Source organism: Scyliorhinus torazame, chromosome 10, assembly GCF_047496885.1.
Source record: "Scyliorhinus torazame isolate Kashiwa2021f chromosome 10, sScyTor2.1, whole genome shotgun sequence".
Lineage (NCBI taxonomy): Eukaryota > Metazoa > Chordata > Chondrichthyes > Carcharhiniformes > Scyliorhinidae > Scyliorhinus > Scyliorhinus torazame.
Window position 1 is genome coordinate 200,166,490 of NC_092716.1, and position 23,860 is coordinate 200,190,349.

At 47.0% G+C, this 23,860-nt stretch overlaps 1 protein-coding gene across 2 annotated transcripts in view; it reads right to left on the reverse strand.

Moving 5' to 3' along the window:
* Positions 1-23,860, reverse strand: part of immp1l (inner mitochondrial membrane peptidase subunit 1) — a 227,115-nt gene that overhangs the window by 187,481 nt on the left and 15,774 nt on the right. The gene's annotated exons all lie outside the window — the stretch shown is intronic.

Sequence of the window (23,860 nt, forward strand, 5' to 3'; positions counted from 1 at the left end):
GCAGTTGCAGTCATCGGCCCAGATGGACCACTGTTAATCTCAGAGGAGGAGCAAACCTCAAGAGAGCGCACCATCCCATCCATGTACAGCAACTAGCACCAGCTCAAGTACTTGCAACGCAGTGGGTCTGCATGTGTTGGCTGAATGGGAAACACAGCTGAGACAGTCCAGGACTCTGACAATCAAGGAATGTTGGAGGTAAACTAGATGCTGAGCCCCAGGCTGATGACGAGCCTCTGGAGTCATCCAGTGAGTGGTAGATGCTGGATATGCAGCATGAGATCTGACAGGACTTCCAGGCCAGGAGTGCTGCAATTACTCTCAGATCAAAACACGTGGCTTCCTCCATCAACAGGTTGACGACTCTCTTCGAAAGCCAGACCCAGCAGCTCATAATAATAATAATCTTTATTATTGTCACAAGTAGGCTTGCATTAACACCACAATTAAGTTACTGTGAAAACCTCCGAGTCACCACAGTCCGGCGCCTGTTTGGGTACACGGAGGGAGAATTCAGAATGTCAAAATTATCTAACAGCATGTCTTTTGGGACTTATGGGTGGAAACAGGAGCACCTGGAGGAAACCCATGCAGACACAGGGCGAACATGCAAATCCGGACAGGCAGTGACCCAAGCTGGGAATCGAACCTGCTAACCACTGTGCTACCATTTATTGGGTATATTTTCAAATACATCAATTTGTCTCTGGCTTGAAGTAGCCAGAGCCGAGGGAAGAGGAGGAACAAGGCACCTGAAATCACTGCCAAGTTCTAGCTCCTCAAGGACAACAGGGAAGTCCAAATGGACCTCAGGACTGCAGATAAGTATCTGCTGTTGGCAGGAGGGGCACCTCTCAGGGCAGTCCTGATGGGTATAGCCTCTCCATTGCTCTCTGCCAGTGGTAGCAATGCCTCAGAATGTTACGGTGATAGATGAGACTACTGCCATTGTGGAGGGGACCCTCACCAGGCCAGGGCTCTCAAGGTTTCGGGCTACATCCCAGGCAATGGGCATCAGGGTGAGCAACCTGCCTTCTGCACAGCCAGCAGTGAGGAGAGACACCATGCTGTTGTACCCGTAAAGGAAATAAGAGACACACTGGTCACTCGTCACAAGGCTGATTGACATATCTCAAATTCAAAGAAACGGTAAACAATGAGAATCTTTATCAAATGTTTGTGCTTAAACGTGTACTTGCTGTTCTTGTTTCCTACACCCCCCCCCCCCCCCCCCCCTCCGCCATCTGTGTCTGCAAATGATGATGGAGCCATTGGTAATCCTCGTTTGTTCCTCCCACTGGTCCAAGCTCGGCAATTGCAGTCACCAGTCCAGAGGGACCACTGTTAATCTCAGAGGAGGAGCAAACCTGAGAGAGCGCACCATCCCATCCATGTACAGCAACTTGAATTGACTGCTATCAAAGGAGTTAATGTCCTTGTGCACTGCCTTTGAATCACCTCACAGTGCGCTTCACCCACAGCAAATGCCAGACCTGGTATTGATGCCTCAGAGCAACAAAATTGAGGTATGCAAAACAACTATGTTTTGCTTTGACAAATTCCACATTCCTCGGTAAAATGTTGCATTATAAAAGGGTTCCATGTCTCGCTGGTATCCAATGCCTGGGGTTACTCGCATTCCCTTGACGCCTGGCATCTCCTGTTCATCCTTGGAATCTTCGGGAGAGTCCTCGTCAGAGAATGCATGCTGCTCTAGATGATCATCCTCTTCCAGGGCCTCCCATCTCTGGAGTGCTAGATTGGGGATGGGACAGCGAACCACGACAATGACGGAGGCCCAAACCAGAGAATATTAGAGAACCACCTGTCCAATCATCTGAATGTCATTTTGAGGAGGCCAATGATGGCCCTGGTAAATGTTCTTGCTGTAACACAGCTCAGCCTCTGTCCATGGATTTCTCACTTGTCCCAAGCCCTCTCTTCAGTGGGAACTCTGGTCTCCAAGAATCCAATGCTCCACTGGCTCTGGTGGATAGAGCGTCTGTAGCACCTGGAAGTGCCTGTGTGCATGAGTTGTGACTACTCCCAGTATATGAGCACATACCTGCATGATGTTTTTCCAACAGTCTTACACAAGTTGGACACTGATGGAATGAAAACTTTTACAATTGATAAATGCCGTCTGACTGGCATCAAGCCTCAATAGCCACATTCATGCAATCTATCACCTTCAACTTTGGGGAATCCAGCAATACATGCAAAGCTGCTGGCTCTCTCACCCTATCTAATGTCATTGGTGGTGAAAGAGATGAAGTCATTTTCTCACCTGAACATTGCATCCATGATAATCTATACAAGATGGTGAGCCATAGCTTGAAATATGCCACAAGATCCCCCCCAATACCTGGAATGACTCCAATGCATAAATGTTCAAGACCACAGTCACCCTGTGAGCAATAGGCCACTGATACAATTCAAATTGATTTCCCAGCTAGCATTTCACAAGGGGAGATAGGTCCCTGTCACTCTAGAAACATGTAGCCTGCAAAGATACTGTGCTTTATAAGCTGAAGGTAATTCATCATTTGTCTGCAGTAGGATTAATCTTAGATAGCTTCAGTCATTGACTTCTTTTTGTTTTGAATTACAATTGTTTATTGTCTCCAATCCATTCAAACTTAAGCAACTTCTTTTATTCGAATTAAAACAGTTGTAAATGGTGGCAAGATCTGCAACAAAAAAGATCTGAAAGATCTGCAAAACATCATAAATTGGGTCCAGGCAAAAATATTTTAATCCTGTCACTTTGTGGAGCTCTCATATACTGCACTGATTAAGAAAAGAAAACCTGGACAATTGCTGGACTGCTACACAGCACACAATATTAAAAATATCTATCTCAAATATTACTTTTTGCATTTTCTCTGTGCATACATTTAAGAGGAGAATTGCATCCATTAAGTTGGACTGTTGGTTGGCTGTGCGAAAGAAAAGTTCATTCTAAAGGCTGTCTTTCAATATTCTAATAAGCATTACAGAAGCTTCTGCACACATTGGACTGAATCTAATAGCCATGGCAGTGATAACTCTAGCATCCAAATTCTAACAATGCCGATGGCATCAATAACATGCATGAAAATATTAGAACTGGTATGAATAAGGAATATGTAGAGACTGAAAAAATGCAAAACACTTTGAAATGTTGCTGCATGTCTGTAAGACACATCATTTTCATCTATTTACTACAAGAGTCAACAGGGTTTGGAGTTGTGGGTGGGTGGAGCGAGGGAAGTGGTTAGAAATTTGTACAGGCCACATATCTCACTGCCTGCAGTCAAGACAATAATTGGCAAGTACTGCAGCTTAGTTCTTACTGGATGTTCTTGCTTTCTTTTGTGTTATGTTGTTGGTTAATCTGACATGGAATGTCGAGTAGGTTTCTTCCTTAAATACAATAGAAAATCTTCCACTAGTGACCTGGAAGATAATGGCCTAGTTGTCTTAAGCCAGAGTTAAATGGTTATAACCTCAAAATTACTATTAGCAATTTCAGTTGACAAATGCTTAACGTGCTCACATCACGGGCGTAATTCTCCCATCGGGAGTCTAAGTGCCGACGCCGGAGTCAACACCGGAGTGTTTCACTCCAGCGTCAGAGCCCGCTCCCAGCACCCTATTCTCCTGCCCCCGGGGGGCTAGGAGCGGGGCATTGGCGCCGCGTAAAAGCGGCGGCGCGTAAATGACGCGGCCAGCATGCCGCTGCATGCGCGGTTGCCGTCCTCCCCGAGGCCGCCCCGCAAGATGATGTCGGGTGGATCTTGCGGGGCGGCGGAACGAAGGAGGTCCTCCTTCAGAGAGGCCGGCCCGCCGATCGGTGGGCACTGATCGCGGACCAGACCCCATTTGAGGCGCCCCCTGATGCAGGAACCCCCCTCCCCCTGTCTCACAGACCGCCTCCCCAGCATTCCCGCACTGTTCCACCGGCAGCGACCAGGTGTGGATGGCACCGGTGGGAACCCGTCGTATTGGGCAGCCGCTCGGCCCATCCGGGCCGGAGAATTGCCGCTTGCCCATTACAAACGGCGATTCTCCCAGTGGCCAGCCGTGATTCTCGCCGCGCTGGTTTGGGGGGAGGGGTGGGAGAATCGCGTGCGGGCGTCGGGGCGGCGTGGCGGGACACCCCGGTGATTCTCCCACCCGGCGTGGGGGGTTGGGGGGGGGGGGGGGAAAGAGAATTCCGCCCGATATTCTTGGTCTAATATTTTAGCAGATACGTCAGCTTGTTTATTTTAGAACAGGTCAAAGCTTGCAGTAAAATACACGAGCAGAGAAATGTATTTTGAATGTTTTACACATTTAATTGCTAAAATTTCAAAGTCTAAAAATGTATCTATTAAGTTTGAAAATGAAGTGTGAAGGCTGCATTCGAGATTTCTGATTTTGGATAAATTATTATTTCCAGCCAATGAATAACAAATGCAATGCCAATGTCAGAAAATACAAGCATGTGCTGTGAAATGTCAAGAAAGGTTATTATTATGAACAAAATATGTCACCCGGTTATCCTTGAGCACTGAAAACGGTTGGAATCCAGACTCTTTGGACTGTGACATTATGTAATGGAGGATTTTACCATTCAAATTCTTTATTAAAATCCAAAGTAGAGTCCTGCTTCAGTAGCTCAAACCACATTGTAAATGCTGGTAAATGACAGTCAGTGGGATCAAGTTAAATATTCATCTTTTACAATCATGCATTTCAACTGTAAGAGGTACAGAATTACACTACATACTGCTGGTCACCATCTCTTTGCTATATTAATTCGATGATAAAATGGCAAAGAAAAACAATTCCTTCCATGTACCAATGCATTCTAGCTGGTTTTCCGTCACAATACAAAATAATTGTGCCAATTTTCAGGTCTTTACTACACCTGTCACTTTAAAACATATTTTCTCACAGCCCAGAAAATCTTCTGATCCAATTCCCCATAGGCTACTGTTAGTACGCATATCTGTGTGTTATGAAATAGAATTGTTTGCAATTTGAATTAAGCAACTGAAATAAAATAACACTCAAAGCTTTTTTTAAACACAATTTGAATTATCCAGTAATTCAAATTAAGTGACTTTGAATTGACAGTAGACTGTATAATGAATTCTAATTGTCATTATCCCTTTGCCTTCTGTTCTGTATTTTTCAAGTTACCGTTGACAAGTGACAAGATTAACACCCCTCACCCTAACTGTATAATTATAAATAACCCTCAATGTAACTGCAAGCACTGTGAAACATATATTATAGCATATAGCAAATCACAAGTGTGTAAACCTCTTTTAAAGAGTTTATATGTATTACAGAGAAAGCTTCAAACCTTTTTTATTATTGACTTCCATCAACATCCTGATTATTTTAGTTTATTTTACTCCCAACATAATCTTTGTAAACTTGTGCAATCAAGCTAGTACTTGAGAATTCTGCAGGGAAAAATCCGCATCAATTACTCACTTTCTAAAAACTTGAACTGGGGCCTTGAATATCCACACCAATTATCTGCTAGAATTTTTAAAAAACAAAATCTTGTACAAGGTCTCCGAATACAGCTGCTATTGCGTTTTTTCTAAATTCATCTTTGTGGTGACCTAAACTATCTCGTGTCTACTTTGTACTTGCACTGCGTCAGCTCCATGTTGGAGGTATTACTGCATTAAGATGATCATTTCAGAACTTTTCAATATCTGTCAACTTCCAGCAGCTGGAATTTCCTTGCTCGTGTCAGATGAAGACTCTGATTATTTTATTTACCAACAACTTAGTTTTATCCATTTCCCCTCCGCCCACTCTTTTGGGGATTTTGCTGCAGGAAAAAAAGGTTTCCATGTTTGTCTTTAAAACAAGAGTCACTGCATTTCAAAAATAATAATTGTCTGTGGAGGACTGGTTAGAATTTGGGAACACGGGGTGGCAATGAAGGAACATCACAGATAATTACAAGTGCGAACTTGATCTTACTTGAGGCCATGCTCAATATGTGGCTCAATCTGTTACAGTGGCCATAACATATTGGCACTTTATGAAATTTGAGTGCTTCAAATAACTATTGTGATCTGCAACCTAGAACTGTAAAAGGAATATTTTATTATGATTTCTTTAGGCTATATACTCTTTTAAAACTTCAAAGAATTCTTCTTACGAGTAGCCAGATATTTTTTTTTTGGCTGAAAACATTTGTCTTTTTATTACTTTGATTTCTTCATAAAAAGAAACAGGCAAAAGGGCCGGTTCGAGGCCACCATTTCACACGGTTTATATAAAAGATTAAGAACGCATAGGGAGAGAGAGAGAGAGAGAGGAGGGAGGGTGTGTGTGAGAAAGAGAGAGAGGAGGGAGGTTGTGTGTGAGAGAGGAGGGAGGGTGTGTGTGAGAGAGGGAGAAAGAGAGGAGGGAGGGTGTGTGTGAGAGAGGAGGGAGGGTGTGTGTGAGAGAGGAAGGAGGGTGTGTGAGAGAGAGAGAGAAGAGGGAGGGTGTGTGTGAGAGAGGAGGGAGGGTGTGTGTGAGAGGAGGGAGGGTGTGTGAGAGAGAGAGAGAGAGAGAGAGAGAGAGGAGGGAGGGTGTGTGTGTGAGAGAGAGGAGGGAGGGTGTGCGTGTGAGAGGAGGGAGGGTGTGAGAGATAGAGGAGGGAGGGTGCTTGTGAGAGAGGAGAGAGGGTGTGTGTGAGATAGAAGGGGGGGCGTGTGAGAGAGAGAGAGGAGGGTGTGTGTGAGAGAGAGGAGGGAGTGTGTGAGAGAGAGAGGAGGGAGTGTGTGAGAGAGAGGAGGGAGTGTGTGTGAGAGAGGAGGGAGGGTGTGTGAGAGATGGAGGGTGTGTGAGAGATAGAGGGTGTGTGTGAGATGGGGGGGCGTGTGTGAGAGAGAGAGAGAGAGGAGGGAGGGTGTGTGAGAGAAAGGGTGTGTGTGAGAGAGAGAGAGGAGGGAGGGTGTGTGTGAGAGAGGAGGGAGGGTGTGGGTGAGAGGAGGGAGGGTGTGTGTGAGAGAGGAGGGAGGGTGTGTGTGAGAGAGGAGGGAGGGAGGGAGGGTGTGAGAGAGGGGGAGGGTGTGTGAGATAGAGGGCGTGTGTGTGAGATGGGGGGGGGGGGGAGTGTGAGAGAGAGAGAGAAAGAGTGGAGGGAGGGTGTGTGTGAGAGAGAAAGGAGGGAGGGTTTGTGTGAGATAGAAGGGGGGGGTGTGAGAAAGAGAGAGAGAGAGAGGACGGAGAGCGTGTGTGAGAGAGAGAGGATGGAGGGTGTGTGTGTGTGTAAGAGAGAGAGGGAGGGTGTGTGTGTGAGAGAGAGAGGAGGGAGGGTGTGTGTGTGTGTGTAAGAGAGAGGAGGGAGGGTGTGTGTGAGAGAGGAGGGAGGGTGTGTGTGAGAGAGAGTGTGTGACATGGTGGGCGTGTGAGAGAGAGAGAGAGAGAGAGAGAGAGGAGGGAGGGTGTGTGTTAGAGAGAAAGGGTGTGTGTGAGAGGAGGGAGAGTGTGTGTGAGAGAGGGGGGAGGGTGTGTGTGAGAGAGAGGAGGGAGGTGTGTGTGAGAGGAGGGAGGGTTTGTGTGAGAGAGGAGGGAGGGTTTGTGTGAGCGAGAGAGGGGGGATGGTGTGAGATAGGAGGGAGGGTGCGAGTGAGAAAGGAGGGAGGGTGTGTGTGAGAGAGGAGGGAGGATGTGTGAGAGAGAGAGGAGGGAGGGTGTGTGATAGAGGGTGTGTGTGTGAGATGGGGGGGCGTGTGTGAGATGGGGGGGCGTGTGTGAGAGAGAGAGAGGAGGGAGGGTGTGTGTGAGAGAGAGAGAGGGAGGGTGTGTGTGGGAGAGAGGGTGTGTGAGAGAGAGGGGTGAGGGTGTGAGAGAGAGGAGGGAGGGTGAGAGAGAGAGGAGGGAGGGTGTGTGTGAGAGGGAGGGAGGGTGTGTGAGAGAGAGGAGGGAGGGTGTGTGTGTGAGAGAGGGGGGAGGGTGTGAGAGAGAGAGAGAGAGAGAGAGAGAGAGAGGAGGGAGGGTGTGAGAGAGAGGAGGGAGGGTGTGTGTGAGGCGGGAGGGTGTGTGAGAGAGAGGAGGGAGAGAGTGTGAGAGAGAGGAGGGAGAGTGTGTGAGAGAGGAGGGAGGGTGTGTATGAGAGAGAGGTGGGAGGGTGAGAGAGAGAGAGAGAGAGAGAGAGAGAGGAGGGAGGGTGTGAGAGAGAGGAGGGAGGGTGTGTGAGAGAGAGAGGAGGGAGAGTGTGAGAGAGAGAGAGGAGGGAGAGTGTGAGAGAGAGGAGGGAGGGTGTGTGAGAGCGAGGCATGTGGATGCACACGAGTGGCGACACGACACACTCGCGCAAACTCGGCGGGGGGCACGGGGAAGCTCAGACACTGAAACCTCAGTCTGCTCCGTGGCCGAGTGGGCAATTCATCTCAGCCGGGCGTCGGCTTGCCCCCCCCCCCCCCCCCCATCCCACCCCACCACTCTTTGGGGGCAGGACGCCCTTTTTCCCAAACCCCCGCACCGCCCGCCCATGCGCTCTCCAAACCCCGGCAACGACAACAGAGGGGTAAAGAAGCGGAGGTGCGCCGCTCCAGATAGTCGACTGGAGGAGGTGGTGCCGAGAGCCAACAGGTCGGGTCCCTGGGACTGGCGTGGAGGGGGGAGGTTGCTCCCAGATCGGGATGAGGGGGAGAGAGAGAGAGAAAACTTTGAGGGGCGGGCAGAATGGCTACAGCGGAACGTTTGTACTAATTCCGAACTAACACACAAAACGCCCTCTCCCACTCCCTTCTCCAGAGTCCAGCTGCCCAGGAATAATGCAGGGGAGGATGAGGGGGGGGGGGGGCGGGGTATGCGGGATTGGGTGGGACGGAGACAGGAGAGCCGGTGGGGGGTGGCTGGCGTGGGATAGGGAGGGGATCCACCTCCCCAGCCTTTCACTTGCCCTCGAGCCAAATCTTTGCCATGAGGGGTGGGGTTGTCCTCACTCCGGCCAGCAACGCCGCCCCCCCCCCCTTCCTTCCCCCCAGAACCCGCGCACCCCATCCCGTGACACCCCCCAAAATCTCAGGCACCCACCAAACCCACATGAAAACGCGCCCCACGAATCCAGGGGACCACGGTGACCCCATCCGTCCCACTCTCGACAGTAGCCAGATATTAAGAATAAAACAAATCTTTTCTTTAAATATATTTAGAGCACCCAATCATTTTTTTTTGCCAATTAAGGGACAATTTAGTGTGGCAAATCCACCTACCCTGCACATCTTTGGGTTTGTGGGGGTGAAACCCATACAGACACAGGGAGAATGTGCAACCTCCACCGGGGCTGGGATCGAACCCTGCTTTGCAGTGCCATAGGCAGCAGTGCTAACCACTGTCCACCCTAAGAATAAGAAATTTTTAAATGCTTTACAAGTTGGTTTGTTTTTAAATCGGTCACTAGCTGTGTATCCAGCATTCTATGCAAGTTTTACTGATATTAGATTGTGGCACAAGCTGGTATAAAATATTGTTACTGCTCCAATTCCTACCACTAACTGTCAGCAGCAAATTTACTTACAGAATCTACTGTGCGAGTCTTTGTATTCAGTACAATATAAATTGTATGGTCCTGTCAATAATTCAAGTAATAAAAGAATGCTAAAAATATAATAATAAAGGCAATGTTAACAAAGAAAATCATGTTTAAAGGCAAAGGAATGAGATATTGAGAGAAGTTGTACTCGCCCTAAATAGAAATAAAAATATTTGCTTTCATAGAGAATCATGTCAAATCTCTAAAAAAAAACATCTTGGGCCAGAATTTTAACTCACCCGAGCTCCCCTGGGAAGTTTGTTCACCATGTGCATGCCATGTCATGTTTTACAATGTTCTGCCGTCAAACTGTATTGGATGGATTTTTTCTTATGGGGGGCAGGTTTTAGGGAAGAGAAAGAGATGATTTGGGTACACAGGCCTGATAATGTCATGTATATGAGTGAATGTCAGAAATGGGGGAGGGACAATTCATAGAATTTAAAGTGCAGAAGGAGGCCATTTGGCTCATCGAGTCTGCACCAGCCCTTGGAAAGAGAACCCCACTTCAGCCCACACCTCCACCCTATCCCCATAACCCAGTAACCCCACCTAACCTTTTCTGGACACGAAGGGTAATTTAGCATACCCAATCCACCTAACCTGCACATCTTTAGACTGTGGGAGGAAACCGCAGCACCCAGAGGAAACCCACGCAGACACAGGGAGAACATGGAGACTCCACAGAGACAGTGACTCAAGCCGCAAATCGAACCTGGGACCCTGGAGCTGTAAAGTGACAGTGCTAAACACTGTGCTACCGTGCCATCTCTATGGAGTCATGCTTTCACGTGGTAAAACGCAACTTTGTACTTATATTTTCTGAACCTGACCGTCAGGAACGGGCTGAAAAATCCCAACGTTAGTGATTCTCATAAAATGAATTATATCAATGTGTATGGCCCGTTTTAGCGTTTTGTTTAAATTTTTCCAATTAAGGAGCAATTTAGCGTGGCCAATGTGCACCTACCCTGCACATCTTTGGGCTGTGGGAGTGAGACCCACGCAGACACAGGGAGAATGTGAAAACTCCACACAGATAGTGACCTGGGGCTGGGATCACACCCGGGTCCTCGCCACAGTCAGGCAGCAGTGCTAACCACTGCACCACCTTGCCGCCCGGCCTGTTTTAAAGTTAATAAATTTAGCATCCATTTTGCACACAGCAAAATTCTACAAAAAGAGCCACCTGATCAATAAAGGTTTTGATTGAGGGAAAACTGTTGCCCAAATGCTCGGAGAACTCATCTTCTTTGAATAGTATCATGAGGTTTTTTTTTAGTTCGCTCCTGGGATGTATACATTGCTGGCCAATTCTTGCCAATTCCTGCAGAAGGCACTGGTGAGTCACTTTCTTGAACTGCACCATTTTTGAAGGCCACCCCAGCATAAATTACCCAGGGATGGTGATGGAGGACTCTAGAGACATTGGCTCAAAGGTCTGATTTGGTGAGTGTCACTAGAGACTTGCATTATGTAGCGTCTCTCATGACCACTGGATGTCCCAAAGCACTATACTGCTGATGAAGTACTTTTTGAGGTGTAGTGACTGTTGTAATGTAGGAAACAAGGCTTGATTAGTTTGTGAGACAACTCTCTCAATTTTGCCTAGGTGCTAGTAAGGATGGCTTTGCAGGGCTGACTGGGTTGGGTATGCCATTGTTATGTTTGGTATCTAAGACTACTTATCCAACATTCAATTAAGGATGAGCAGACAGTTGGTATGGCAACTGTGCGGCCAAAGACCGCAGGAAACTTCAGAGAGTCGTGAACACAGCCCAGTCTATCACACAAACCTGCCTCCCATCCATTGACTCCATCTACACCTCCTGCTGCCTGGGGAAAGCGGGCAGCATAATCAAAGACCCCTCCCACCCGGCTTACTTTCTTCCAACTTCTCCCGTCGGGCAGGAGATACAAAAGTCTGAGAACACGCACGAACAGACTCAAAAACAGCTTCTTCCCCACTGTTACCAGACTCCTAAACGACCCTCTTATGGACTGACCTCATTAACTCTACACCCCTGTATGCTTCACCTTATGCTGGTGTTATCTAGTTACATTATGCACCCGGTGTTGCCCTATTATGTATTTTCTTTTATTTCCTTTTCGTATACCTAATGATCTGTTGAGCTGCTCACAGAAAAATACGTTTCACTGTGCAGGGCTGGTTTAGCTCAGTGGGCTAGACAGCTGGTTTGTGATGCAGAACAAGGCCAGCAGTGTGGGTTCAATTCCCGTACCAGCTGAGAATTCTGAATTCTCCCTCTGTGTACCCGAACAGGCGCCAGAATGTGGCGCCTGTTACTTTTCACAGTAACTTTATTGCAGTGTTAATGTAAGCCTACTTGTGACAATAAAGGTTATTTATTTTTACACGTGACAATAAACAAATCCATCCATCCTCAAATTAGGTATTGAGAAGACTGTAAACATGGTTTTCGGCCCTGTTCCAAACTCTGTTCCCAGCTACCAACTACATCAATCTTCCTGGCAAGAGTCTGAGACTAAACCGATCGGTTTGGAATCTTGGTATCACATTTGATCGAGGTGAGCCTCAGGCCAGATTTTTAATTTCTTAAAATTCTTTCACGGGATGTGGGAGTCTCTGCCAAGGCCAGCAGTTGTTGACCTTCCCATACTGGGCAGCACGGCAGCATTGTGGATAGCACAATTGCTTCACAGCTCCAGGGTCCCAGGTTCGATTCTGGCTTGGTTCACTGTCTGTGCGGAGTCTGCACATCCTCCCCGTGTGTGCGTGGGTTTCCTCCGGGTGCTCCGGTTTCCTCCCACAGTCCAAAGATGTGCAGGTTAGGTGGATTGGCCATGATAAATTGCCCTAAGTGTCCAAAATTGCCCTTAGTGTTGGGTGGGGTTACTGGGTTATGGAGATCGGGTGGAGGTGTTGACCTTGGGTAGGGTGCTCTTTCCAAGAGCCGGTGCAGACTCGATGGGCCGAATGGCCTCCTTCTGCACTGTAAATTCTATGATGATATTACACTTGAAGCAAGAGGCTTGCAACCATTTCAGAAGGCAGTTAAGTGTAAATCACATTGTTGTAGGTCTGGAGTCAAATATAGGCCAGACAAGTTAAGGATGGCAGATTTATTTCCATAAAGGACTTCAGTGAACCGAATGGGATTATTTTCAACAATTGGTAGTAGTTTCATGGTCTCCTGTACCAAGGTTAGCTTTTGAACCCATGTCCCCAGAACATTAGCCTGGGCCTCAATTACTAATCCAGTGACATTACCACTACTCCACCATCTCCCTACATCTTCGCACCGTTTCGAAGACCACCTATTTCCACTTCTGGTACATCACCTGAACATTGTCCAACTCTGCCCATGCCTCAACTCAACTGCTGCAGAAACCTTCATTCATGCCCTTCTAGACTTGACTATTCTAAGGCAACCCATAGAAACCACAGAATCCCTATAGTGCAGAAGGAGGCCATTAAGCCCATCAGGTCTGCACCAACCCTCTGAAAGAGCAACCTACCGAGGCCCACTCCCTCACCCTATCCCCTTAACCACACCTAACCTACACATCTTTGGAATCCAAAAGGGGAATTATTTTTTAAAGAAAAAAAAAAGAATGACCAATTTACCCAACGTGCACATATTTCGATTGTGGGAGGAAACCTGAGCACTGGAGGAAACTCATGCAGACAGTGGGGGGGGGGGGTCCAGTGTCCTACATTTGTTGAAGAATAAACTCAAGGTGAACCAAATGCTGTCTGTGTCTGATCTCGCACCACTCCAATTCATCTCTCACTTCTGCATTTGCTAACCTACATTGGCTCCAATTAAGTGACACCTTGAATTTAAAAATCTCATCCTCATTTCAAATCCCTCGAGAGTCTCATGCTTCTCGATCCCAATCGCCTCCTTTACCCTTAAAACCCTTTAGAGACACCTGCGCTCATCTACTTCTGGCCTTGTGATCATCCCTAATCTTAGTTGCTGCAACACTGGTTGCTGGTTCTTCAGTTGAAGGATTGCCAAGTCTCCAGGACTGGCCTCGAGTTCCAAGGAATTGAAGATCAATCTGCAGGACACTGCTGTGTGCATTCGTGGAGAAAAATCATTGGAACATTAAAAATATTGTTTTTTTTAAAAGTTATTTTTGTTGAATATTTCTCTTTATTAGACATAAAAAATATTGAAAATTGGAAAAAGGTTGTTTGGCTGACAGTCAATGGATAAGGGGTCTTTTTGTTTTCTAATTGGCATAGGAATTCCGTGGATCGCAAGGATGCGTGTTAGCTGAAAAATGGTGAGCATAGGAGCAAGTCATGTGATAAAACCTCCATGTTTAATCAAAGTTGACAATGCTATTCAGTTATCCCAGGTGCTAAACACTGGAATTCCCTTCCTACACCTCTCCAACTCTGCCTTACTTTCCACTTTCCTCCTTTAATATGCCACTTAAAACTACCACTTTGACCAAGCTTTTGGACCTCTGAACTAATATTTCCGTACGTGGTTCCGTGTCCTATTTTGCTTTATAATGCTCTTGAAGTGCCTTCAGATGTTTTATTATGTTAAAGGCGTGTAAATTTAAGTTGTTGTTGATGCCACCATCTGGTTTTGATCTTTGTTTCTTAGAACGATTTGAAACAAATCAGTGGCCATTTCAGATGGCAGTTAAAAGTCAGCCATTTTGAGCAGCATGGTGGTGCAGTGGTTAGCACTGCTGCCTCACGACACCGAGGACCTGGGTTCGATCCGGTTCTCAGGCTCTTCCAGGCCTCCTCTTGTAGTTGGGTATCGTTGAAAAATTACGTCTTTCATCAGCAGGTTCTTCCAAGCAGGTCTCTTCTGAGTAAGGGTCGCCCAGCCATCATAGTCTCTGTTGCATTTCTTGAAGTAGGCCTTCAAAAAGTGTCTTTGAAGCACTTCCTTTGTCCTAGTCTTGTTCGGAAGCCTTCCTTGAACTGGGCAAATAAGATTTGCTTTGTCAGGGCCACGAAGAATCCAGCACGAGTTGAAGGATAGAAAGAAATAACATTTATTTACAATAACATATATCTCACTCCACTCTAGCTGGTTCCAAACTGGCCAGTTTTATTTATGCAAGGAATCAGCTAATGATTTCTCCGCCCCCCCCCCTCATTGGGGAAGCTCTTACTCCCAAAGGATTGTGGGATTGCCATTAGTCTGCAGCCAGTGGTAAGCAGGCAGGTTATAACACTTTGGCAGTTCGGCCTGTGACATCCTAAGCACATGGCCGGCTGAGTGGAATTGGTTTCAGATGATCCTGGCCTGGACACTGATGCTTAACTCCTTCAAGGATACTGATGAGTATGCCTGTCCTCCCAGCTGATGCGGAGAATCCGTCTCGGACAACATTGATGGTACCTCTCCAGGCCTTGCTGTGACATCTGGGCATAATCCAAGTTTCTGAGCCGTATCGGAAAAAAAAAAGTTGGGAGAATGACCACCTATATGGAGGATTTTGGTGTCGGCACGGATGGTGTGTCGCCAAAAGCTCTCGTCCTTCAACATCTGAAGGAGGCACTTGCAGATTGGATATAATGTAAGATCTCCGCATCTATGTCAACCTTCGAGGAGAGGTGGCTCCCCAGATAAAAAGGGTTTCTCCGTTGATCTTGATGGAGGGAGAGACCGGATCTTGCCCTGGGGCAGGCTGGAAAAGGAGGCAGGGACCGATTTTTTGCCGTGCTTCTGCAAAGGTGTCAAGCATTGCTTGGAGATTCTGTTCTGAGTGGAGATGGTGATGTCATCTGCATAAGTTCCACAAGTGATCATCCACGCTGGCATGTGTCCTGTTTACACTTTCACCATCTGTTTTCATGCAGGACAAGCTTGCACATACTAAAAAGGGAGAGATCCCAGATGAACAGATGCCAGCAATCTAAATCATCACAAGACTTCAAGGAAAGAGCCCTCCAGCTGGCCAGGGAGGAAGTCGGCTGCACCTGTGTCAAAGGTGAGGTGGACAGCAAACCAAGTGAGGGTCCAACACAGCATCATCCACCACACAACAATGATGGAGTCATGTCTTCTGCATCTGAAGGCCCCTACCATGCACTAATGAAATTTCCTTTAGTCTTGCAGGCACATCAGGGGAACGGCCCACGGAATCCACCAGCCAGCTCCAAGACAGCTCTGAGACCAGCATGAATGATTTACCTGATGTAGAGATTGAAGAACCACCACACCCTCCACCAGTGCAGAGACACAAACCTCGTAGGGACCTAGGTTTTACAGAAGTCTCCGGGGTCACAAGCTGGTAAGCACTCGTTCTGATTCACAGCAGCCGGAGACAGTGACACCCCAGGATGCCAGCACTCGGGAGAACAGTTGGAGGCCAGGAATCTGCTCAGACCCAGTTGGGTAATGTGCCTCTGGACTCGATCATGCCACAGTTGCTAGAGCTCCAAAGGCAAAGTCAGGAACCTCAGGAAGGAATGTCAGCGACACTCCTTCTGTCCAAGGAGATAGTGCCGACACTCCAACACGAGGTCAACACAGCGAGGTTGGCGGAAGCCTTGGGGCAAAATATCTATCCAGCACGATTGCAGAACATGCACTTCGTGATGCAGGAAATTGTGGGGATTCACAAGTGCCAATGCCAGAGGACAGCAGGGCTTCAAGCTCACTCCAGCTGCTTTCATATCTCAAGTAGGAAACTAGGGGCCCTCGGACACCCTTAGGGAGGAGAAGCAGCTGGTGTGCAGCCCAGGATCATCCACCTAGGTGACTCCAGAGGTATGACGCCCATCTAAGCCCCCTCTTTCTTTTGACAGCTTTAGCTCCAGCTACACAGACCAAGGATGGCACTACCCCACAGCAGTACCTCAAAAGCAGGCCAAGGCCCTCCAGAGGACACCCACCAAGGTTATCACAGACAACAGGGTTTGGAGACAACAGCAGGCTGTCTCCACCTCTGCTGTAGATTCATCAAGACATAGTAGCAGGATTAGAAAGGTTAAGATCATCCAGTTGTGTAGCGTGGGTACAAGTGTTAAGCACTTGTAGATAGTGTGCACCTCTGTACATAAACATACTTACTGCACCTCTTTATCTGGCTCCTTGTTCTCAAGAGATGTTTTCCTGTAGTGCTGACCAAAAGACTTGATTCCTGTACTAGAGGAAGGCTGGGTGCTCAGCCCAGAGCTTCCTTGATGTACTTTGTGCAAGGTTGCCAGCATATCCACTCAGAGACTGAACACATTGTCATAATATACACCAGTATATCATGGTGCAGACACACACACTGATGGACACACAGTGGGACCAATCAACACACAACACCGCAGCCAATCACCTGTTAGAGCACACGCACTATAAAGACAGGGGGCATCAGAGTTCCCGCTCATTTGAGCTGCAGCTTCCTAGTAGGACAGAGCTCACAGCCTGCAGCACAGACATTCACCATGCACTGAGTGCATCGACTGGTTAGGACAAGGCAAAGGTCTTTATTTTAAAGTTAATATCGTGTTAACCCACAGTGAGAGTATGTTAAACAGTTAATGACTCAATAAAATAGTGTTGCACTATTTCAAGTGTTGGTGACCTGTATGTGTTCCACGGATCCAGAGCGCCCAACACAACACACATCATTCCTGTTTCTCGTAGGGAATGAGGACGTCTCCCACAAATGTACAAGGCCACCATCACTCATCCCAGTCAAATGTGCTCTCTGCACATTTTGCACTGCGGCTTGTCCCTATATTCTATTAGCCTCAGCCCCCTGTGACACTGAACCTAAAGGGTTAAAATCACCAAGGATGACCTCGATGTACGACACCACCAGATCTGACAGCGACTCAAAATGTATGAGTCACTCCCTGGGAACTGAGCACACACTGGCAACTGTGGTTGCAGACCCAGATGAACATTCAGGGAAAGGAAGCCCTTACAGTTCACAAATTGGGATTGGAGAGCCATTTGTGAAATGTTACGATACTCTGGTCTAGTGCATGGTCGATTCCAGTGCCACAGACCCTGGAATCCCAACACAAGTGAATTAACCAATAATTTGTATAAAATGTATTGAGATCTTTAGCCCTTGTCTGCTCCAATGACTTACAGGCACCAGATTTGTAAGTGAATTGTTTATTTACTACAAAAATAAGAGATAAAACATGCAATAATTATAACAGAATAACAACCTGTTAATTACTACTCCACCCGCCCTTTTACCGTCTCACCTTCTACCCAAACTCACACAAGACAAACACACACGGAAGGAGGGGGATGGGTAAAAATAATAGGAATTGCAATATGAAATGAAAAAGAAGCGTCCTCACTTCCAATGACAAAGATAATTTTGCAGCAGGCTGACCTCCCAGGATGTGGAGGATTGCTAACGAGCATCTTCTGGCAGGAGCATTCCATCAGAACTCTGAGGCTGTAGGGTTTCCTCTGGGAAAGTCACTTTACCTTCAGTCAAAAGAATAGCCACAGGCCCATTTGATTCTTAAGAAACTCAATCTCACTTTCTCCCCAACTTCAACCTGTAGTTCAACCTAACTGGTTTCCAGACCTCACCAGATTAGCCCCTAGCTTTACTGACAAAAACAAAATATCAGAGAAGCAGCTTCCACAAGATCGGAGAGAGGTCTGTTAACATTTCAGAGAGAGAAACCCAAAGAGTTTCCTTCAGCTCTGCTTTCAGAAATGAAACACTCACAGGCTGGATGGAGAGGAAAAGCGGAATCCACTTTCCTGGAGCGAGCTCCAGCACAGGTCTTGATCTGCTGCTGGATTTTTAAAACAACTGGCTTGGCTTTCAGCCAATGGCTGGATTGGATTTCTTTGCAGTTCAATCTGGCTGCGCAGAGAGAAAATCTTTACTTTGGATCTTTAGTGAGAATCCATGAGATGAGAGAGAACCATTCGATCCAGCTTCTGATCCAAACGACAGAAAGCAAGATGAAACCTGCAGAACATTCCAGACCGATCTGCACCAATCAGTGAAGGCCCGGCAATTTTAAAACAACTCATTTGCCACCAGCCAAGTCCATCAAGAGGTGTCATCATGGATGTCAAACAGCTCATCCTGCTGGAGTTTCCCATTTTGAAATTAAAGATGAAGTTCATCTTAAAGGCATAGGTCCCATTAATTGTCCATGTATACAAAATGGAAATGGCAAAATGACAGAACTCAAAAGGAAAACACAAGGGACAGACTGGGATTAACAGGAGGATGATCCTTATAGCACAGTGGAAGGCACCCTACACCTGTGGAAAGTTAGACATTTGCGCAACTCCCATGGCTGTTGCATCCTGATCGAAGTGGACAAAGTTGTGTGCCTTCGCGAGGACTGCGTCCATCACTCCTGGATGCACTTGTGTACAGAGCTTGAGAGAACTCGTAAAAGGTCCTCCGTGGAGACCTGGGACGAGTCAGTCGCATAAAAGTGGAGGGAGGCTGTGACTTCCACACCACAAGCAGTGGATACCCTCCAAGTCTGCATGGCACCAAATCCTGAAGAAGGGTGCAAAGGTTCCTTTGACAGGTGACATCTTCAGCAATATGGTTTCATGCTCATTTGCAGGAATGCCAGGCGCCCTCTGTCCACCCTGGAACTGGGAAGATGGCGAGTGATCACTCCCTGGGGTACCGCCTCTGTCTGTGGATCAGGTCCTGCCACCCCTCCTCAGCATTTTGCTCAATCCTCTGGAGAGCCAGGTGTCACCGTTGATGTATTCTCTCCTCTCTTTGAACCAGAGGAATGATTGCCAGTTCCACAGACGCATCTCTCCCTTTCTCATATCACTGCAAAATGATGATGCTTAGCATTTGTTTCTTAGGGCGCGATGTTTGGCCAATCACCTTCGGGAGCGGTGTCTCAACAACCATTTGCAGGCCACCTTGTTTAGTGCAGAAAGATCGATTCATTTCAGGAATGATAACTTAAAATTTGCTTATAAAATAACCAAGCCCTATTTCTTACCAAAAAAGAAAAATAAACAATAATTAAACTTCAACCTGAGCAATACCAAATTACATGCATGCAGTTTTTTAACCCTAACACACGAGTTCCCATTACACATCACTTCAAATGAACATACTGCTCTCATTCCACTTACACAGGCAGGCAAAGGTGATAGTTGCATTTCCGAAGCAATTTTCTACTGTTTGTGAAGTTCTGTCAGACCCCTTTTCGAAAGCCTATCTCTCTAGAGCATCTGTCCATGACCTGTTTTGGTGTCTTTTCAAATCCTTCTTACTCACCTGGTCAAACCTAGGATTCTCTCTCTCTCTCTGAGCTCTGCCCAGCCCCTCAAACAAATGTACTCTCCTGGGGTGTACAGACTTGAACTCATATCATTAGCTTCGCTGTTTGATTTCCCACTCTTGTTTATACAAAAGAACAGAGCCAGGCTCTCGATATGCAATTAACCTCCCATTTACAAACAAAAGAGGCCATCAGACCCTGCAATGGGCTAATGGCTGGTCAGACAAGAGTGTCCTGAAGGACAATGGATCTCAAGTGAATCACCCTGGCTGAACAGGGGCATCTTTTGTATTTCCACTCACGAGTTGAAGTCTGAATGAGACAATGTAATTCAGGTCAGGTGTAGGCGTATCGCTCGGACGGTGTACTAGCGGTTTGTTCTTCACTCGGTTTCACCCCAAAATTGGCTACCCAATTTCCCAATATCTCCATCTTGTAACAACACTCACTGAATCTGGTGGTCAGCATGCCAAGGGTTAACTGTTGCATGGCGATCACTGGCACTCACACACATCAGTGATGCTTTGGGGGGTATATTTGAGTGAGCAGTCAGAATGCAACCATGTTAATTGAGTTGCAAGTGAATGATCTCAGCTGCAACGTAATGTTCATTACTGTCGTATCTCACTATTAGACGTCCTCTTGTCAGTAATGAGCCTGCTTTTACCACTTGGCTACCTTCCCTCTTCTAGCCAAGAGCCCCCCCCCCCCCCCCCCCCCCCCCACCAACCCCGGTGCCCACTCGACTTTGAGAAAGCTGGTGCCACTTTGCGAGCTCTCCACTCACCTCCAAACTCTCCTCGGAGGTCAGCTCACCAAGTGCACATCTTTTGAAAGCAGTCTTGGTTTAATGCTGTCATTATGTCATGAGGGTGGATTTTTAGATGGGGGGCGTGGAAATGTTGCTTGGTGGGAAACGCGGCTCATCACTGAGGTGGGGGGAGGGTGCAGGGAAAAAAGAGGCATGATCAGGGTGAGCTTTCCCACTGATGTGAAACACCATTTGGGCTTCCTGTGAGATTTTCTACTGCCATCAATAAACCGATCTGAAAAAATGGGAATAGAAATTCCCAGCCATGGTTTTGTCATTTATCCAAAAGAATTGGAATGTGTATTGAAATTACCAGATTTTTTTTGACACTATGGGCTGCTGACAGGTTTGAAGGTGGATGGATCATTCAGCCTGCCAGCTACATAACCACCTATCTATACCCCACAACCATCGGTTTGTCCCAGGAAGGATGGACGGGGGGGTTTCAGAGCTGGCATCGGGCAGGGATTAGACGAATGGGGGACTTGTTCATCGATGGGACGTTTGCGAGCTTAGGGGCGCTGGAGGAGAAGTTTGGACTACCCCCGGGAAACACTTTCAGGTACATGCAAGTGAGGGCGTTTGTGAGGCGGCAGGTGAGGGAGTTCCCGCTGTTCCCGGCACAGGGGATTCAAGACAGGGTGATTTTGGGCGTACAAGTCGGAGAGGGCAAGGTGTCGGCGATATACCAGGAGATGAAAGAAGAGGGGGAGGCTTTGGTAGAGGAGCTGAAGGGTAAATGGGAAGAGGAGCTGGGGGAGGAGATTGAGGAGGGTCCGTGGTTGATGCCCTAAGTAGGGTTAATTCGTCTTCCTCGTGTGCCAGGCTTAGCCTGATACAATTTAAGGTTGTTCACAGAGCACATTTGACGGGGGCGAGGCTGAGTAGGTTCTTTGGGGTGGAGGACAGATGTGGGAGGTGCTCAGGAAGCCCGGCGAACCATGCCCATATGTTTTGGACGTGCCCGGCACTGGATGGGTTCTGGAGGGGAGTTGCGAGAACTATATCTAAGGTGGTGAAAGTCCAGGTCAAGCAAAGTTGGGGGCTAGCATTATTTGGAGTAGCGTACGAGCCGGGAGTGCAGGAGGCGAAAGAGGCCGGTATTCTGGCCTTTGCGTCCCTGGTAGCCCGGCGAAGGATCTTGTTAGTGTGGAAAGATGCGAAGCCCCCCAGTGTGGAAGCCTGGATAAATGATATGGCAGGGTTTATCAAATTGGAGAGGATAAAGTTTGCCCTGAGAGGGTCTGTGCAGGGGTTTTCCAGGCGGTGGCAACCGTTCCTAGACTATCTCGCGGAGCAATAGATGAAGTTCGGTCGACAGCAGCAGCAACCCGGGGGGGGGGGGGGGGAGAGAGAAGGGGGGAGAAGGGGGGAAAGAGGGAGGGACGGGGAAGGTTTTTTTTTCTGGGGGGCATCTGAGCAAGAAAATACATAAATGATCCAGAAAACTGATATGTACGGGAAGAATCCAATGTACAAAGTTCTGCATAATATTGATTTGCCATGTTTATGTCTTGCTATGCGAGTTTTCTTTTCTTTTTGTTACGGGGGGGGGGGGGGGGGGTTTGTTTGTATGGTTGAAAATATCTATACCCCACAATTCTACCAGCAGTGGGTATTGAGGCACGCAGCCCCTCTGCCAGCCAATTAAGGCCCTTAAATGGACAATTAGTCCACTGGAATTAGTCCACTGGCGGCAGCAGAGGCTCACATCGTGCCCAGCTCAGAAGTTCCCATGCATGGACTGCTGGTGGACACGGGAGGATTCCTTCTTCACAGCCTATATGCCCCACCCCTCAATAGGTTGCCGCCCCCTACGGGACCTCACAAACCCCAAACCACTGCACCCGCCCCCTCCCCCACCTGCTATCATGGCACCCATTGAGACTCCCATACACATACCCAAATCCCAACCCAACACACCTGTCCGGAGGTTCTGGAGAGCTGCCAGCCTCTGAATGGCCAGAAGCAGGACTTCCTGATCCAGAAAAGCAGAAACCGTCCCCAAGTCTAGTGAAGGACAACTGATCGTTAAATAGCTGCAGGGAAGCCAATGTTCTCCTCAATAGGCTGCCCAGTGATTTTTTCAGCTGGAAGGGGATGGGAATCTGGCACCTTGAATAATACAGTCCTATGTCTGAGCTTTCGGAGAGATTTGCAGTTTATATCCACCTTTCAAGCACTAGTTTATATGCACCCTTCCAGTACTGTATTAGATTGAGGAGAAAGTGGCAGCTTTAATTACATTGTGTATTCTAGTCCATCAACGTGACATACGTCGACACAGATATATTTTGGGCATTGTAGTCCCCAGTGATAGGCAGAGAGTGACACTAATGCATTCGGAGACTGCTATTTGATTGAGCCCTTTTATTCAAAGACTTGGAGAAACTGAAGGAAAATGTTTATGCAGGCATTTCAAATATAAAAAATAGACAACATGTTTACGAATTTATTTCGAACTATTTAATGTGTTTATGATGTTACAAGCCTTTTTAAATAGTACATCTTCATGTAACTTACATTTTGACAGAAATTTCAAAAATATTTTGACTGACTTAATTTATTCTTCTTCCGTGTCTTGCTGTTTTATTAATAGCTGTCTACTCACTGCTAATTGTGTATTAGTAGTTTTCATCTCCTTGAACTTGATTGGTGGCTTTCGTTCCAGCTCAGCAATTGGTGCCTACCCTTCGTTTGTGATTCATCGCTGATTATGAATATGAAATTTAACCCAATCAGATACAAGAGTGACAGAATGCATGCATATATGTGAGAAAATGTGCTACTTGAAATTTGACATACTGGAAAGCCATGTTACACATGATTCAACGCAGTATATTCATAGATATACCCGAGAGGATAAACAAGAGGGTACAGTTTCCACTTTATACGACCGGAAATAGCGTAATTCGGGAAAAACCATCCAAACCAGTGCAAATGATAGGCAAACTTTCCAAAATGTGAGTTGCACCCGAAACTACACTCATACTAAGATTTTAAGTTTCAATTAGTACCACCCACCCCCACACCCTGGTTGAAATTCCAAATTTCTGGCCAATTACACCGATTTCAGAAGGTTCTTCAAATTGCACTAATTTTCTTTGGGCCGCATGCATCAACAGGAAAGTTTTAAAAAGCTTTTCATAACAAAAAATCAGCAGTGAATCACAAATTCAAAGGCACCAATTGCTGAGCTGGAATGAAAACCACCAATCAAGTTCAAGGAGATGGAAACTCGTGCACTAAAATGAAACTATTCAATGGTTTAAGTGTTCTCTTTAAAGTCACTTTCAATGATTTAACA